The following is a 17,849-nucleotide window of genomic DNA, read 5'->3' on the forward strand; positions in this document are numbered from 1 at the left end:
TTTTCTTTGGGCTGATAGGTCTGAAGAAATGTTCTGACGGTGGTGAGAGTGGAGCACGACTGTCTCCGTGGCGCAATTGGCTATGCGAAAGGCTGTTAAAAGGAAGGTTGGAGGTTCGAGCCCTCCCGGGAGTGGTGTGTTGCTTTTTTTTCTTTGGGCTGATAGCTGTGAAGATATGTTCTCATGGTGGTGAGAGTGGAGCAGGACTGTCTCCGTGGCGCAATTGGCTAGCGCGATTGGCTGTTACCGAGAGGTTGGAGGTACGAGCCCACCCGGTGGTGGTGCGGCGCTTTTTTTTCTTTGGGCTGATAGCTTTGAAGAAATGTTCTGATGGTGGTGAGAGTGGAGCACGACTGTCTCCGTGGCGCAATTGGCTAGCGCGGTCGGCTGTTAACCGACAGGTTGGAGGTTCGAGCCCTCCCGGGAGTGGTGTGTTGCTTTTTTTTGGGCTGATAGCTTAGAAGATATGTTCTGATGGTGGTGAGAGCGGAGCACGACTGTCTCCGTGGCGCAATTTGCTATCGCGATCGGCTGTTAACCGAAAGGTTAAAGGTACGAGCTCACCCGTTGGTGGTGCGGCGCTTTTTTTTTGGGCTGATAGCTTTGAAGAAATGTTCTGATGGTGGTGAGAGTGGAGCACGACTGTCTCCGTGGCGCAATTGGCTAGCGCGGTCGGCTGTTAACCGAAAGGTTGGAGGTTTGAGCCCTCCCGGGAGTGGTGTGTTGCTTTTTTCATTTTTGGCTGATAGCTTTGAAAATATGTTTTGTTGGTGGTGAGTGTGGAGCAGGACTGTCTCTGTGACGCATTTGGCTAGCGCGATCGGCTGTTAACCGAAAGGTTGGAGGTACGAGCCTACCCGGTGGAGGTGCAGTGCTTTTTTTTCTTTGGACTGATAGCTTTGAAGATATGTCCTGATGGGGGTGAGAGTGGAGCACGACTGTCTTCGTGGCGCAATTGGCTAGCGCGATCGGCTGTTAACCGAGAGGTTAGAGGTTCAAGCCCACCCAATGGTGATGCGGTGATTTTTTCCCTTTGGGATGATAGCTCAGAAAAAATGTTCTGACGGTGGTGAGAGTGGAGCAAGACTGTCTCCATGGCGCAATTGGCTATGCGATTGGCTGTTAACTGAAAGGTTGGAGGTTCCAGCCCTCCCGGGAGTGGTGTGTTGCTTTTTTTGGGCTGATAGCTTAGAAGATATGTTCTGATGGTGGTGAGAGCGGAGCACGACTGTCTCCGTGGCGCAATTTGCTATCGCGATCGGCTGTTAACCGAAAGGTTAAAGGTACGAGCCCACACGGTGGTGGTGCGGCACTTTTTTTTCTTTGGGCTGATAGCTCTGAAGAAATGTTCTGACGGTGGTGAGAGTGGAGCACGACTGTCTCCGTGGCGCAATTGGCTATGCAAAAGGCTGTTAACCGGAAGGTTGGAGGTTCGAGCCCTCCCGGGAATGGTGTGTTGCTTTTTTTTCTTTGGGCAGATAGCTTTGAAGATATGTTCTGATGGTGGTGAGAGTGGAGCAGCACTGTCTCCGTGGCGCAATTGGCTAGCGCGATTGGCTGTTAACCGAAAGGTTGGAGGTACGAGTCCACCCGGTGGTGGTGTGTCGCTTTTTATTCTTTGGGCTGATAGCTTTGAAGATATGTTCTGATGGTGGTGAGAGTGGAGCACGACTGTCTCCGTGGCGCAATTGGCTAGCGCGATCGGCTGTTAACCGAAAGGTTAGAGGTACGAGCCCACCCGGTGGTGGTGCAGCGCTTTTTTTGGGCTGATAGCTCTGGAGAAATGTTCTGACAGTGGTGTGAGTGGAGCACGACTGTCTCCGTGGCGCAATTGGCTAGCACGATCGGCTGTTAACCGAAAGGTTGAAGGTTCGAGCCCTCCCGGGAGTGGTGTGTTGCTTTTTTTATTTGGGCTGATAGCTTTGAATATATGTTCCGATGGTGGTGAGAGTGGAGCACGACTGTCTCCTTGGCGCAATTGGCTAGCGCGATCGGCTGTTAACCGAGAGGTTGGAGGTTGGAGCCCGCCCGGTGGTGGTGCGGCGATTTTTTTCCTTTTGGCTGATAGCTCTGAAGAAATGTTCTGACGGTGGTGAGAGTGGAGCAGGACTGTCTCCGTGGCGCAATAGGCCAGCGCGATTGGTGTTAACCGAGAGGTTGGAGGTACGAGCCCACCCGGTGGTGGTGCGGCGCTTTTTTTTCTTTGGGCTGATAGCTTTGAAGAAATGTTCTGATGGTGGTGAGAGTGGAGCACGACTGTCTCCGTGGCGCAATAAGCTAGCGCGGTCGGCTGTTAACCGACAGGTTAGAGGTTCGAGCCCTCCCGGGAGTGGTGTGTTGCTTTTTTTATTTTGGGCTGATAGCTTTGAAAATATGTTTTGATGGTGGTGAGTGTGAAGCAGGACTGTCTCCGTGACGCAATTGGCTAGCGCGATCGGCTGTTAACCGAAAGGTTGGAGGTACGAGCCCACCCGGTGGAGGTGCGGCGCTTTTTTTTCTTTGGCCTGATAGCTTTGAAGATATGTCCTGATGCTGGTGAGAGTGGAGCACGACTGTCTCCGTGGCGCAATTGGCTAGCGCGATCGGCTGTTAACCGAGAGGCATGAGGTTCCAGCCCTCCCGGGAGTGGTGTGTTGCTTTTTTTGGGCTGATAGCTTAGAAGATATGTTCTGATGGTGGTGAGAGTGGTGAACGACTGTCTCCGTGGCGCAATTTGCTATCGCGATCGGCTGTTAACCGGAAGGTTGGAGGTACGAGCCCACATGGTGGTGGTGCGGCACTTTTTTTTTCTTTGGGCTGATAGCTCTGAAGAAATGTTCTGACGGTGGTGAGAGTGGAGCACGACTGTCTCCGTGGCGCAATTGGCTATGCGAAAGGCTGTTAAAAGGAAGGTTGGAGGTTCGAGCCCTCCCGGGAGTGGTGTGTTGCTTTTTTTTCTTTGGGCTGATAGCTGTGAAGATATGTTCTCATGGTGGTGAGAGTGGAGCAGGACTGTCTCCGTGGCGCAATTGGCTAGCGCGATTGGCTGTTACCGAGAGGTTGGAGGTACGAGCCCACCCGGTGGTGGTGCGGCGCTTTTTTTTCTTTGGGCTGATAGCTTTGAAGAAATGTTCTGATGGTGGTGAGAGTGGAGCACGACTGTCTCCGTGGCGCAATTGGCTAGCGCGGTCGGCTGTTAACCGACAGGTTGGAGGTTCGAGCCCTCCCGGGAGTGGTGTGTTGCTTTTTTTGGGCTGATAGCTTAGAAGATATGTTCTGATGGTGGTGAGAGCGGAGCACGACTGTCTCCGTGGCGCAATTTGCTATCGCGATCGGCTGTTAACCGAAAGGTTAAAGGTACGAGCTCACCCGTTGGTGGTGCGGCGCTTTTTTTTGGGCTGATAGCTTTGAAGAAATGTTCTGATGGTGGTGAGAGTGGAGCACGACTGTCTCCGTGGCGCAATTGGCTAGCGCGGTCGGCTGTTAACCGAAAGGTTGGAGGTTTGAGCCCTCCCGGGAGTGGTGTGTTGCTTTTTTCATTTTTGGCTGATAGCTTTGAAAATATGTTTTGTTGGTGGTGAGTGTGGAGCAGGACTGTCTCCGTGACGCATTTGGCTAGCGCGATCGGCTGTTAACCGAAAGGTTGGAGGTACGAGCCTACCCGGTGGAGGTGCGGCGCTTTTTTTTCTTTGGACTGATAGCTTTGAAGATATGTCCTGATGGGGGTGAGAGTGGAGCACGACTTTCTTCGTGGCGCAATTGGCTAGCGCGATCGGCTGTTAACCGAGAGGTTAGAGGTTCAAGCCCACCCAATGGTGATGCGGTGATTTTTTCCCTTTGGGATGATAGCTCTGAAAAAATGTTCTGACGGTGGTGAGAGTGGAGCAAGACTGTCTCCATGGCGCAATTGGCTATGCGATCGGCTGTTAACTGAAAGGTTGGAGGTTCCAGCCCTCCCGGGAGTGGTGTGTTGCTTTTTTTGGGCTGATAGCTTAGAAGATATGTTCTGATGGTGGTGAGAGCGGAGCACGACTGTCTCCGTGGCGCAATTTGCTATCGCGATCGGCTGTTAACCGAAAGGTTAAAGGTACGAGCCCACACGGTGGTGGTGCGGCACTTTTTTTTCTTTGGGCTGATAGCTCTGAAGAAATGTTCTGACGGTGGTGAGAGTGGAGCACGACTGTCTTCGTGGCGCAATTGGCTATGCAAAAGGCTGTTAACCGGAAGGTTGGAGGTTCGAGCCCTCCCGGGAATGGTGTGTTGCTTTTTTTTCTTTGGGCAGATAGCTTTGAAGATATGTTCTGATGGTGGTGAGAGTGGAGCAGCACTGTCTCCGTGGCGCAATTGGCTAGCGCGATTGGCTGTTAACCGAAAGGTTGGAGGTACGAGTCCACCCGGTGGTGGTGTGTCGCTTTTTATTCTTTGGGCTGATAGCTTTGAAGATATGTTCTGATGGTGGTGAGAGTGGAGCGCGACTGTCTCCGTGGCGCAATTGGCTAGCGCGATCGGCTGTTAACCGAAAGGTTAGAGGTACGAGCCCACCCGGTGGTGGTGCAGCGCTTTTTTTGGGGCTGAGAGCTCTGGAGAAATGTTCTGACAGTGGTGTGAGTGGAGCACGACTGTCTCCATGGCGCAATTGGCTAGCACGATCGGCTGTTAACCGAAAGGTTGGAGGTTCGAGCCCTCCCGGGAGTGGTGTGTTGCTTTTTTTATTTGGGCTGATAGCTTTGAAGATATGTTCCGATGGTGGTGAGAGTGGAGCACGACTGTCTCCTTGGCGCAATTGGCTAGCGCGATCGGCTGTTAACCGAGAGGTTGGAGGTTGGAGCCCACCCGGTGGTGGTGCGGCGATTTTTTACCTTTTGGCTGATAGCTCTGAAGAAATGTTCTGACGGTGGTGAGAGTGGAGCAGGACTGTCTCCGTGGCGCAATAGGCCAGCGCGATTGGTGTTAACCGAGAGGTTGGAGGTACGAGCCCACCCGGTGGTGGTGCGGCGCTTTTTTTTCTTTGGGCTGATAGCTTTGAAGATATGTTCCGATGGTGGTGAGAGTGGAGCACGACTGTCTCCTTGGCGCAATTGGCTAGCGCGATCGGCTGTTAACCGAGAGGTTGGAGGTTGGTGCCCACCCGGTGGTGGTGCGGCGAATTTTTCCTTTTGGCTGATAGCTCTGAAGAAATGTTCTGACGGTGGTGAGAGTGGAGCAGGACTGTCTCCGTGGCGCAATAGGCCAGCGCGATTGGTGTTAACCGAGAGGTTGGAGGTACGAGCCCACCCGGTGGTGGTGCGGCGCTTTTTTTTCTTTGGGCTGATAGCTTTGAAGAAATGTTCTGATGGTGGTGCGAGTGGAGCACGACTGTCTCCGTGGTGCAATTGGCTATGCGAAAGGCTGTTAAAAGGAAGGTTGGAGGTTCGAGCCCTCCCGGGAGTGGTGTGTTGCTTTTTTTTCTTTGGGCTGATAGCTTTGAAGATATGTTCTCATGGTGGTGAGAGTGGAGCAGGACTGTCTCCGTGGCGCAATTGGCTAGCGCGATTGGTTGTTACCGAGAGGTTGGAGGTACGAGCCCACCCGGTGGTGGTGCAGTGCTTTTAGATGCGGAGCATCTTATACTCGCGCCTTGTAGTGCGCCGTCCGCGCCGTCCGTGCCGTCCGCACCGCTTCTCGAACATTCGACAGCTGACGCGCGCGCATGCGCCGTCGCGCCGTCGCCCACTCTTCCACCATCTGTGCATCCCTTCCTCCTCTACACACCGCGCGCGCTTCACTCCTCCACCATCTGTGCACCCTTCCTCTTCTACACACCGCGTTCGACATCTACAATTCTCCTGATTCTCCAGTGGACGCGCATGTGGCGTCGCGCTTCGAGAACATTCAACAGCTGACAGTGCATGCGCCGTCGTGCTGTATATATACTCAAGGTTGGCGCTCACTCGCTCAGTTGCCGCTCGTTGGTTGGTTTGTATGGCGCGTCGACGTCCAAGGTCGCGGTGAAATGAATTCCAACGAATCCACAAACACAATGATCGACGTCCCTTCGACCAGCGCCGCCCTTTCGCATACGTGTGTACGTGTTCACTCATTTAACACCCCCTCCTACAACCACGTTAACCAATTTAGCCATCGACCCAAGTAAGTCGCAATTTAACACCCCATTTCACAACCACGTTAACCAATTTAGCCATCGACCCAAGTAAGTCGCACTTTAACACCCCGTTAACCAATTATATGGTCCGCATCCTCCTCGGTGTTCCCCCGAGGGAAGCTGCGGGCAATTTTTTTTTCTTTGGGCTGATAGCTTTGAAGAAATGTTCTGATGGTGGTGAGAGTGGAGCACGACTGTCTCCGTGGCGCAATTAGCTAGCGCGGTCGGCTGTTAACCGACAGGTTGGAGGTTCGAGCCCTCCCGGGAGTGGTGTGTTGCTTTTTTTTGGGCTGATAGCTTAGAAGTTATGTTCTGATGGTGGTGAGAGTGGAGCACGACTGTCTCCGTGGCGCAATTTGCTATCGCGATCGGCTGTTAACCGAAAGGTTGGAGGTACGAGCCCACATGGTGGTGGTGCGGCACTTTTTTTTTCTTTGGGCTGATAGCTCTGAAGAAATGTTCTGACGGTGGTGTGAGTGGAGCACGACTGTCTCCGTGGCGCAATTGGCTAGCGCGATCGGCTGTTAACCGAAAGGTTGGAGGTTCGAGCCCTCCCGGGAGTGGTGTGTTGCTTTTTTTATGTTGGGCTTAGAGCTTTGAAAATATGTTCTGATGGTGGTGAGTGTGGAGCAGGACTGTCTCCGTGGCGCAATTGGCTAGCGCGATCGGCTGTTAACCGAAAGGTTGGAGGTACGAGCCTACCCGGTGGAGGTGCGGCGCTTTTGTTTCTTTGGGCTGATAGCTTTGAAGATATGTTCTGATGGTGGTGAGAGTGGAGCACGACTGTCTCCTTGCGCAATTGGCTAGCGCGATCGGCTGTTAACCGAGAGGTTGGAGGTTGGAGCCCACCCGGTGGTGGTGCGGCGATTTTTTTCCTTTTGGCTGATAGCTCTGAAGAAATGTTCTGACGGTGGTGAGAGTGGAGCACGATTGTCTCCATGGCGCAATTGGCTATGCGATCGGCTGTTAACTGAAAGGTTGGAGGTTCGAGTCCGCCCGGGAGTGGTGTATTGCTTTTTTTTCTTTGGGCTGATAGCTTTGAAAATATGTTCTGATGGTGGTGAGAGTGGAGCACGACTGTCTCCGTGGCGCAATTGGCTAGCGCGATCGGCTGTTAACCGAAAGTTTGGAGGTACGAGCCCACCCGGTGGTGGTGTGGCGCTTTTTTTTCTTTGGGCTGATAGCTCTGAAGAAATGTTCTGACGGTGGTGAGAGTGGAGCACGACTGTCTTCGTGGCGCAATTGGCTATGCGATCGGCTGTTAACTGAAAGGCTGGAGGTTGGAGCCCTCCCGGGAGTGGTGTGTTGCTTTTTTTTTCTTTGGGCTGATAGCTTTGAAGATATGTTCTCATGGTGGTGAGAGTGGAGCAGGACTGTCTCCGTGGCGCAATTGGCTAGCGCGATTGGTGTTAACCGAGAGGTTGGAGGTACGAGCCCACCCGGTGGTGGTGCGGCGTTTTTTTTTCTTTGGGCTGATAGCTTTGAAGAAATGTTCTGATGGTGGTGAGAGTGGAGCACGACTGTCTCCGTGGCGCAATTGGCTAGCGCGGTCGGCTGTTAACCGACAGGTTGGAGGTTCGAGCCCTCCCGGGAGTGGTGTGTTGCTTTTTTTATTTTGGGCTGATAGCTTTGAAAATATGTTTTGATGGTGGTGAGTGTGAAGCAGGACTGTCTTCGTGACGCAATTGGCTAGCGCGATCGGCTGTTAACCGAAAGGTTGGAGGTACGAGCCCACCCGGTGGAGGTGCGGCGCTTTTTTTTCTTTGGCCTGATAGCTTTGAAGATATGTCCTGATGGTGGTGAGAGTGGAGCACGATTGTCTCCGTGGCGCAATTGGCTAGCGCGATCGGCTGTTAACCGAGAGGTCTGAGGTTCCAGCCCTCCCGGGAGTGCTGTGTTGCTTTTTTTGGGGCTGATAGCTTAAAAGATATGTTCTGATGGTGGTGAGAGTGGAGCATGACTGTCTCCGTGGCGCAATTTGCTATCGCGATCGGCTGTTAACCGAAATGTTGGAGGTACGAGCCCAAATGGTGGTGGTGCGGCACTTTTTTTTCTTTGGGCTGATAGCTCTGAAGAAATGTTCTGACGGTGGTGAGAGTGGAGCACGACTGTCTCCGTGGCGCAATTGGCTATGCGAAAAGCTGTTAACAGGAAGGTTGGAGGTTCGAGCCCTCCCGGGAGTGGTGTGTTGCTTTTTTTTCTTTGGGCTGATAGCTTTGAAGATATGTTCTCATGGTGGTGAGAGTGGAGCGCGACTGTCTCCGTGGCGCAATTGGCTAGCGCGGTCGGCTGTTAACCGACAGGTTAGAGGTTCGAGCCCTCCCGGGAGTGGTGTGTTGCTTTTTTTTGGGCTGATAGCTTAGAAGATATGTTCTGTTGGTGGTGAGAGGGGAGCACGACTGTCTCCGTGGCGCAATTTGCTATCGCGATCGGCTGTTAACCGAAAGGTTGGAGGTACGAGCCCACATGGTGGTGGTGCGGCACTTTTTTTTTCTTTGGGCTGATAGCTCTGAAGAAATGTTCTGACGGTGGTGAGAGTGGAGCACGACTGTCGCCGTGGCGTAATTGGCTATGCGAAAGGCTGTTAACAGGAAGGTTGGAGGTTCGAGCCCTCCCGGGAGTGGTGTGTTGCTTTTTTTTCTTTGGGCTGATAGCTTTGAAGATATGTTTTCATGGTGGTGAGAGTGGAGCAGGACTGTCTCCGTGGCGCAATTGGCTAGCGCGATTGGCTGTTACCGAGAGGTTGGAGGTACGAGCCCACCCGGTGGAGGTGCGGCGCTTTTTTTCTTTGGGCTGATGGCTTTGAAGATATGTCCTGATGGTGGTGAGAGTGGAGAACGACTGTCTCCGTGACGCATTTGGCTAGCGCGATCGGCTGTTAACCGAAAGGTTGGAGGTACGAGCCCACCCGGTGGAGGTGCGGCGCTTTTTTTTCTTTGGACTGATAGCTTTGAAGATATGTCCTTGTGGTGGTGATAGTGGAGCACGACTGTCTTCGTGGCGTAATTGGCTAGCGAGATCGGCTGTTAACCGAGAGGTTGGAGGTTCGAGCCCACCCGGTGGTGATGCGGCGATTTTTTCCCTTTGGGCTGATAGCTCTGAAAAAATGTTCTGACGGTGGTGAGAGTGGAGCACGACTGTCTCCATGGCGCAAGTGGCTATGCGATCGGCTGTTAACTGAAAGGTTGGAGGTTCCAGCCCTCCCGGGAGTGGTGTGTTGCTTTTTTTTTGGGCTGATAGCTAAGAAGATATGTTCTGATGGTGGTGAGAGTGGAGCACGACTGTCTGCGTGGCGCAATTGGCTAGCGCGATCGGCTGTTAACCGAAAGTTTGGAGGTACGAGCCCACCCGGTGGTGGTGCAGCGCTTTGTTTTCTTTGGGCTGATAGCTTTGAAGAAATGTTCTGATGGTGGTGAGAGTGGAGCACGACTGTCTCCGTGGCGCAATTGGCTAGCGCGATCGGCTGTTAACCGAGAGGTTGGAGGTACGAGCCCACCCGTTGGTGGTGCGGCGCTTTTTTTCCTTTTGGCTGATAGCTCTGAAGAAATGTTCTGACGGTGGTGAGAGTGAAGCACGATTGTCTCCATGGCGCAATTGGCTAGCGCGGTCGGCTGTTAACCAAAAGGTTGGAGGTTCGAGCCCTCCCGGGAGTTGTGTGTAGCTTTTTTTTATTTTGGGCTGATAGCTTTGAAAATATGTTTTGATGGCGGTGAGTGTGGAGCAGGACTGTCTCCGTGACGCATTTGGCTAGCGCGATCGGCATTTAACCGAAAGGTTGGAGGTACGAGCCCACCCGGTGGAGGTGCGGCGCTTTTTTTTCTTTGGACTGATAGCTTTGAAGATATGTCCTGATGGTGGTGAGAGTGGAGCACGACTGTCTTCGTGGCGTAATTGGCTAGCGCGATCGGCTGTTAACCGAGAGGTTGGAGGTTCGAGCCCACCCGGTGGTGATGCGGCGATTTTTTCCCTTTGGGCTGATAGCTCTGAAAAAAAGATCTTATGGTGGTGAGAGTTGAGCACGACTGTCTCCATGGCGCAAGTGGCTATGCGATCGGCTGTTAACTGAAAGGTTGGAGGTTCCAGCCCTCTCGGGAGTGGTGTGTGGCTTTTTTTTGGGCTGATAGCTAAGAAGATATGTTCTGATGGTGGTGAGAGTGGAGCACGACTGTCTCCGTGGCGCAATTTGCTATCGCGATCGGCTGTTAACCCAAAGGTTGGAGGTACGAGCCCACACGGTGGTGGTGCGGCACTTTTTTTTAGGCTGATAGCTCTGAAGAAATGTTCTGACGGTGGTGAGAGTGGAGCACGACTGTCTCCGTGGCGCAATTGGCTATGCGAAAGGCTGTTAACCGGAAGGTTGGAGGTTCGAGCCCTCCCGGGAGTGGTGTGTTGCTTTTTTTTCTTTGAGCTGACAGCTTTGAAGATATGTTCTGATGGTGGTGAGAGTGGAGCAGGACTGTCTCCGTGGCGCAATTGGCTAGCGCGATTGGCTGTTAACCGAAAGGTTGGAGGTACGAGTCCACCCGGTGGTGGTGCGGCGCTTTTTTTTGGGCTGATAGCTCTAAAAGAAATGTTCTGACAGTGGTGTGTGTGGAGCACGACTGTCTTCGTGGCGCAATTGGCTAGCGCGATCGGCTGTTAACCGAGAGGTTGGAGGTTGGAGCCCACCCGGTGGTGGTGCGGCGATTTTTTTCCTTTTGGCTGATAGCTCTGAAGAAATGTTCTGACGGTGGTGAGAGTGGAGCACGATTGTCTCCATGGCGCAATTGGCTATGCGATCGGCTGTTAACTGAAAGGTTGGAGGTTCCAGTCCTCCCGGGAGTGGTGTATTGCTTTTTTTTCTTTGGGCTGATAGCTTTGAAGATATGTTCTGATGGTGGTGAGAGTGGAGCACGACTGTCTCCGTGGCGTATTGGCTAGCGCGATCGGCTGTTAACCGAAAGTTTGGAGGTACGAGCCCACCCGGTGGTGGTGCGGCGCTTTTTTTTCTTTGGGCTGATAGCTTTGAAGATATGCTCTGATGGTGGCGAGAGTGGAGCACGACTGTCTCCGTGGCGCAATTGGCTAGCGCGATCGGCTGTTAACCTTAAAGTTTGGAGGTACGAGCCCACCCGATGGTGGTGCGGCGCTTTTTTTTCTTTGGGCTGATAGCTTTGAAGAAATGTTCTGATGGTGGTGAGAGTGGAGCACGACTGTCTCCGTGGCGCAATTTGCTATCGCGATCGGCTGTTAACCGAAAGGTTGGAGGTACGAGCCCACATGGTGGTGGTGCGGCACTTTTTTTTTTCTTTGGGCTGATAGCTCTGAAGAAATGTTCTGACGGTGGTGTGAGTGGAGCACGACTGTCTCCGTGGCGCAATTGGCTAGCGCGATCGGCTGTTAACCGAAAGGTTGGAGGTTCGAGCCCTCCCGGGAGTGGTGTGTTGCTTTTTTTATTTTGGGCTTAGAGCTTTGAAAATATGTTCTGATGGTGGTGAGTGTGGAGCACGACTGTCTCCGTGGCGCAATTGGCTATGCGAAAGGCTGTTAACAGGAAGGTTGGAGGTTCGAGCCCTCCCGGGAGTGGTGTGTTGCTTTTTTTTCTTTGGGCTGATAGCTTTGAAGATATGTTTTCATGGTGGTGAGAGTGGAGCAGGACTGTCTCCGTGGCGCAATTGGCTAGCGCGATTGGCTGTTACCGAGAGGTTGGAGGTACGAGCCCACCCGGTGGTGATACGGCGATTTTTTCCGTTTGGGCTGATAGCTCTGAAAAAAAGTTCTGATGGTGGTGAGAGTGGAGCACGACTGTCTCCATGGCGCAAGTGGCTATGCGATCGGCTGTTAACTGAAAGGTTGGAGGTTCCAGCCCTCTCGGGAGTGGTGTGTTGCTTTTTTTTTGGGCTGATAGCTAAGAAGATATGTTCTGATGGTGGTGAAAGTGGAGCATTACTGTCTCCGTGGCGCAATTTGCTATCGCGATCGGCTGTTAACCGGAAGGTTGGAGGTTCGAGCCCTCCCGGGAGTGGTGTGTTGCTTTTTTTTTCTTTGAGCTGATAGCTTCGAAGATATGTTCTGATGGTGGTGAGAGTGGAGCAGGACTGTCTCCATGGCGCAATTGGCTGTTAACCGAAAGGTTGGAGGTACGAGTCCACCCGGTGGTGGTGCGGCGCTTTTTTTTCTTTGGGCTGATCGCTTTGAAGATATGTTCTGATGGTGGTGAGAGTGGAGCACGACTGTCTCCGTGGCGCAATAGGCTAGTGCGATCGGCTCTTAACCGAAAGGTTGGAGGTACGAGCCCTCCAAGGAGTGGTGTGTTGCTTTTTATTCTTTGGGCTGATAGCTTTGAAGATATGTTCTGATGGTGGTGAGAGTGGAGCACGACTGTCTTCGTGGCGCAATCGGCTAGCGCGATCGGCTGTTAACCGAAAGGTTAGAGGTACGAGCCCACCCGGTGGTGGTGCGGCGCTTTTTTTTGGGCTGATAGCTCTGAAGAAATGTTCTGACAGTGGTGTGAGTGGAGCACGACTGTCTCCATGGCGCAATTGGCTATGCGATCGGCTGTTAACTGAAAGGTTGGAGGTTCCAGTCCTCCCGGGAGTGGTGTATTGCTTTTTTTTCTTTGGGCTGATAGCTTTGAAGATATGTTCTGATGGTGGTGAGAGTGGAGCACGACTGTCTCCGTGGCGCAATTGGCTAGCGCAATCGGCTGTTAACCGAAAGTTTGGAGGTACGAGCCCACCCGGTGGTGGTGCGGCGCTTTTTTTTCTTTGGGCTGATAGCTTTGAAGATATATTCTGATGGTGGTGAGAGTGGAGCACGACTGTCTCCGTGGCGCAATTGGCTAGCGCGATCGGCTGTTAACCGAAAGTTTGGAGGTACGAGCCCACCCGGTGGTGGTGCGGCGCTTTTTTTGGGCTGATAGCTCTGAAGAAATGTTCTGACAGTGGTGTGAGTGGAGCACGACTGTCTCCATGGCGCAATTGGCTATGCGATCGGCTGTTAACTGAAAGGTTGGAGGTTCCAGTCCTCCCGGGAGTGGTGTATTGCTTTTTTTTCTTTGGGCTGATAGCTTTGAAGATATGTTCTGATGGTGGTGAGAGTGGAGCACGACTGTCTCCGTGGCGCAATTGGCTAGCGCAATCGGCTGTTAACCGAAAGTTTGGAGGTACGAGCCCACCCGGTGGTGGTGCGGCGCTTTTTTTTCTTTGGGCTGATAGCTTTGAAGATATATTCTGATGGTGGTGAGAGTGGAGCACGACTGTCTCCGTGGCGCAATTGGCTAGCGCGATCGGCTGTTAACCGAAAGTTTGGAGGTACGAGCCCACCCGGTGGTGGTGCGGCGCTTTTTTTTCTTTGGGCTGATAGCTCTGAAGAAATGTTCTGACGGTGGTGTGAGTGGAGCACGACTGTCTCCGTGGCGCAATTGGCTAGCGCGATCGGCAGTTAACCGAAAGGTTGGAGGTTCGAGCCCTCCCGGGAGTGGTGTGTTGCTTTTTTTATTTTGGGCTTAGAGCTTTGAAAATATGTTCTGATGGTGGTGAGTGTAGAGCAGGACTGTCTCCGTGGCGCAATTGGCTAGCGCGATCGGCTGTTAACCGAAAGGTTGGAGGTACGAGCCTACCCGGTGGAGGTGCGGCGCTTTTTTTTCTTCGGGCTGATAGCTTTGGAGATATGTTCTGATGGTGGTGAGAGTGGAGCACGACTGTCTCCTTGCGCAATTAGCTAGCGCGATCGGCTGTTAACCGAGAGGTTGGAGGTTGGAGCCCACCCGGTGGTGGTGCGGCGATTTTTTTCCTTTTGGCTGATAGCTCTGAAGAAATGTTCTGACGGTGGTGAGAGTGGAGCACGATTGTCTCCATGGCGCAATTGGCTATGCGATCGGCTGTTAACTGAAAGGTTGGAGGTTCGAGTCCTCCTGGGAGTGGTGTATTGCTTTTTTTTCTTTGGGCTGATAGCTTTGAAAATATGTTCTGATGGTGGTGAGAGTGGAGCACGACTGTCTCTGTGGCGCAATTGGCTAGCGCGATCGGCTGTTAACCGAAAGTTTGGAGGTACGAGCCCACCCGGTGGTGGTGTGGCGCTTTTTTTTCTTTGGGCTGATAGCTCTGAAGAAATGTTCTGACGGTGGTGAGAGTGGAGCACGACTGTCTTCGTGGCGCAATTGGCTATGTGATCGGCTGTTAACTGAAAGGCTGGAGGTTGGAGCCCTCCCGGGAGTGGTGTGTTGCTTTTTTTTTCTTTGGGCTGATAGCTTTGAAGATATGTTCTCATGGTGGTGAGAGTGGAGCAGGACTGTCTCCGTGGCGCAATTGGCTAGCGCGATTGGTGTTAACCGAGAGGTTGGAGGTACGAGCCCACCCGGTGGTGGTGCGGCGCTTTTTTTTCTTTGGGCTGATAGCTTTGAAGAAATGTTCTGATGGTGGTGAGAGTGGAGCACGACTGTCTCCGTGGCGCAATTGGCTAGCGCGGTCGGCTGTTAACCGACAGGTTGGAGGTTCGAGCCCTCCCGGGAGTGGTGTGTTGCTTTTTTTATTTTGGGCTGATAGCTTTGAAAATATGTTTTGATGGTGTTGAGTGTGAAGCAGGACTGTCTCCGTGACGCAATTGGCTAGCGCGATCGGCTGTTAACCGAAAGGTTGGAGGTACGAGCCCACCCGGTGGAGGTGCGGCGCTTTTTTTTCTTTGGCCTGATAGCTTTGAAGATATGTCCTGATGGTTGTGAGAGTGGAGCACGATTGTCTCCGTGGCGCAATTGGCTAGCGCGATCGGCTGTTAACTGAGAGGTCTGAGGTTCCAGCCCTCCCGGGAGTGCTGTGTTGCTTTTTTTTGGGCTGATAGCTTAGAAAATACGTTCTGATGGTGGTGAGAGTGGAGCATGACTGTCTCCGTGGCGCAATTTGCTATCGCGATCGGCTGTTAACCGAAATGTTGGAGGTACGAGCCCACATGGTGGTGGTGCGGCACTTTTTTTTCTTTGGGCTGATAGCTCTGAAGAAATGTTCTGACGGTGGTGAGAGTGGAGCACGACTGTCTCCGTGGCGCAATTGGCTATGCGAAAGGCTGTTAACAGGAAGGTTGGAGGTTCGAGCCCTCCCGGGAGTGGTGTGTTGCTTTTTTTTCTTTGGGCTAATAGCTTTGAAGATATGTTCTCATGGTGGTGAGAGCGGAGCAGGACTGTCTCCGTGGCGCAATTGGCTAGCGCGATTGGCTGTTACCGAGAGGTTGGAGGTACGAGCCCACCCAGTGGTGGTGTGGCGCTTTTTTTTCTTTCAGCTGATAGCTTTAAAGAAATGTTCTGATGGTGGTGAGAGTGGATCACGACTGTCTCCGTGGCGCAATTGGCTAGCGCGGTCGGCTGTTAACCGACAGGTTGGAGGTTCGAGCCCTCCCGGGAGTGGTGTGTTGCTTTTTTTTGGGCTGATAGCTTAGAAGATATGTTCTGATGGTGGTGAGAGTGGAGCACGACTGTCTCCGTGGCGCAATTTGCTATCGCGATCGGCTGTTAACCGAAAGGTTGGAGGTACGAGCCCACATGGTGGTGGTGCGGCACTTTTTTTTTCTTTGGGCTGATAGCTCTGAAGAAATGTTCTGACGGTGGTGAGAGTGGAGCACGACTGTCCCCGGGGCGCAATTGGCTATGCGAAAGGCTGTTAACAGGAAGGTTGGAGGTTCGAGCCCTCCCGGGAGTGGTGTGTTGCTTTTTTTTCTTTGGGCTGATAGCTTTTCATGGTGGTGAGAGTGGAGCAGGACTGTCTCCGTGGCGCAATTGGCTAGCGCGATTGGCTGTTACCGAGAGGTTTGAGGTACGAGCCCACCCGGTGGTGGTGCGGCGCTTTTTTTTCTTTGGGCTGATAGCTTTGAAGAAATGTTCTGATGGTGAAGAGAGTGGAGCACGACTGTCTCCGTGGCGCAATTGGCTAGCGCGGTCGGCTGTTAACGGACAGGTTGGAGGTTCGAGCCCTCCCGGGAGTGGTGTGTTGCTTTTTTTATTTTGGGCTGATAGCTTTGAAAATATGTTTTGATGGTGGTGAGTGTGAAGCAGGACTGTCTCCGTGACGCAATTGGCTAGCGCGATCGGCTGTTAACCGAAAGGTTGGAGGTACGAGCCCACCCGGTGGACGTGCGGCGCTTTTTTTTCTTTGGCCTGATAGCTTTGAAGATATGTCCTGACGGTGGTGAGAGTGGAGCACGACTGTCTCCATGGCGCAAGTGGCTATGCGATCGGCTGTTAACTGAAAGGTTGGAGGTTCCAGCCCTCCCGGGAGTGGTGTGTTGCTTTTTTTGGGCTGATAGCTTAGAAGATATGTTCTGATGGTGGTGAGAGTGGAGCACGACTGTCTCCGTGGCGCAATTTGCTATCGCGATCGGCTGTTAACCGAAAGGTTGGAGGTACGAGCCCACCCAGTGGTGGTGTGGCGCTTTTTTTTCTTTGTGCTGATAGCTTTAAAGAAATGTTCTGATGGTGGTGAGAGTGGAGCACGACTGTCTCCGTGGCGCAATTGGCTAGCGCGGTCGGCTGTTAACCGACAGGTTGGAGGTTCGAGCCCACCCGTTGGTGGTGCGGCGCTTTTTTTTCTTTGGGCTGATAGCTTTGAAGAAATGTTCTGATGGTGGTGAGAGTGGAGCATGACTGTCTCCGTGGCGCAATTGGCTAGCGCGGTCGGCTGTTAACCAAAAGGTTGGAGGTTGGAGCCCTCCTGGGAGTGGTGTGTAGCTTTTTTTTATTTTGGGCTGATAGCTTTGAAAATATGTTTTGATGGTGGTGAGTGTGGAGCAGGACTGTCTCCGTGACGCATTTGGCTAGCGCGATCGGCTGTTAACCGAAAGGTTGGAGGTACGAGCCCACCCGGTGGAGGTGCGGCGCTTTTTTTTTGGACTGATAGCTTTGAAGATATGTCCTGATGGTGGTGAGAGTGGAGCACGACTGTCTTCGTGGCGTAATTGGCTAGCGCGATCGGCTGTTAACCGAGAGGTTGGAGGTTCGAGCCCACCCGGTGGTGATGCGGCGATTTTTTCTCTTTGAGCTGATAGCTCTGAAAAAATGTTCTGATGGTGGTGAGAGTGGAGCACGACTGTCTCCATGGCGCAAGTGGCTATGCGATCAGCTGTTAACTGAAAGGTTGGAGGTTCCAGCCCTCCCGGGAGTGGTGTGTTGCTTTTTTTGGGCTGATAGCTTTGAAGATATGTTCTGATGGTGGTGAGTGTGGAGCAGGGCTGTCTCCGTGGCGCAATTGGCTAGCGCGATTGGCTGTTAACCGAAAGGTTGGAGGTACGAGTCCACCCGGTGGTGGTGCGGCGCTTTTTTTTCTTTGGGCTGATCGCTTTGAAGATATGTTCTGATGGTGGTGAGAGTGGAGCACGACTGTCTCCGTGGCGCAATAGGCTAGCGCGATCGGCTCTTAACCGAAAGGTTGGATGTACGAGCCCTCCAAGGAGTGGTGTGTTGCTTTTTATTCTTTGGGCTGATAGCTTTGAAGATATGTTCTGATGGTGGTGAGAGTGGAGCACGACTGTCTCCGTGGCGCAATCGGCTAGCGCGATCGGCTGTTAACCGAAAGGTTAGAGGTACGAGCCCACCCGGTGGTGGTGCGGCGCTTTTTTTTGGGCTGATAGCTCTGAAGAAATGTTCTGACAGTGGTGTGAGTGGAGCACGACTGTCTCCGTGGCGCAATTGGCTAGCGCGATCGGCTGTTAACCGAAAGGTTGGAGGTTCGAGCCCTCCCGGGAGTGGTGTGTTGCTTTTTTTTAT

At 52.8% G+C, this 17,849-nt stretch overlaps 5 non-coding genes across 5 annotated transcripts; all 5 read left to right on the forward strand.

Annotated features, from left to right (window-relative positions):
• The first annotated feature begins 352 nt into the window (after positions 1-352).
• TRNAN-GUU (transfer RNA asparagine (anticodon GUU)) lies at positions 353-429 on the forward strand. Its single transcript has one exon. It is a non-coding gene; the product is annotated as a tRNA-Asn (tRNA).
• Positions 430-3,137: 2,708 nt separating this feature from the next.
• TRNAN-GUU (transfer RNA asparagine (anticodon GUU)) lies at positions 3,138-3,214 on the forward strand. Its single transcript has one exon. It is a non-coding gene; the product is annotated as a tRNA-Asn (tRNA).
• A 4,426-nt stretch (positions 3,215-7,640) lies between these two features.
• Positions 7,641-7,717, forward strand: TRNAN-GUU (transfer RNA asparagine (anticodon GUU)). Its single transcript has one exon. It is a non-coding gene; the product is annotated as a tRNA-Asn (tRNA).
• A 6,821-nt stretch (positions 7,718-14,538) lies between these two features.
• Positions 14,539-14,615, forward strand: TRNAN-GUU (transfer RNA asparagine (anticodon GUU)). Its single transcript has one exon. It is a non-coding gene; the product is annotated as a tRNA-Asn (tRNA).
• An 805-nt stretch (positions 14,616-15,420) lies between these two features.
• TRNAN-GUU (transfer RNA asparagine (anticodon GUU)) lies at positions 15,421-15,497 on the forward strand. Its single transcript has one exon. It is a non-coding gene; the product is annotated as a tRNA-Asn (tRNA).
• The last annotated feature ends 2,352 nt before the right edge of the window (positions 15,498-17,849 follow it).

The sequence above is a fragment of the Rhipicephalus microplus genome, unplaced genomic scaffold (assembly GCF_043290135.1).
Source record: "Rhipicephalus microplus isolate Deutch F79 unplaced genomic scaffold, USDA_Rmic scaffold_13, whole genome shotgun sequence".
NCBI classification, from domain to species: domain Eukaryota; kingdom Metazoa; phylum Arthropoda; class Arachnida; order Ixodida; family Ixodidae; genus Rhipicephalus; species Rhipicephalus microplus.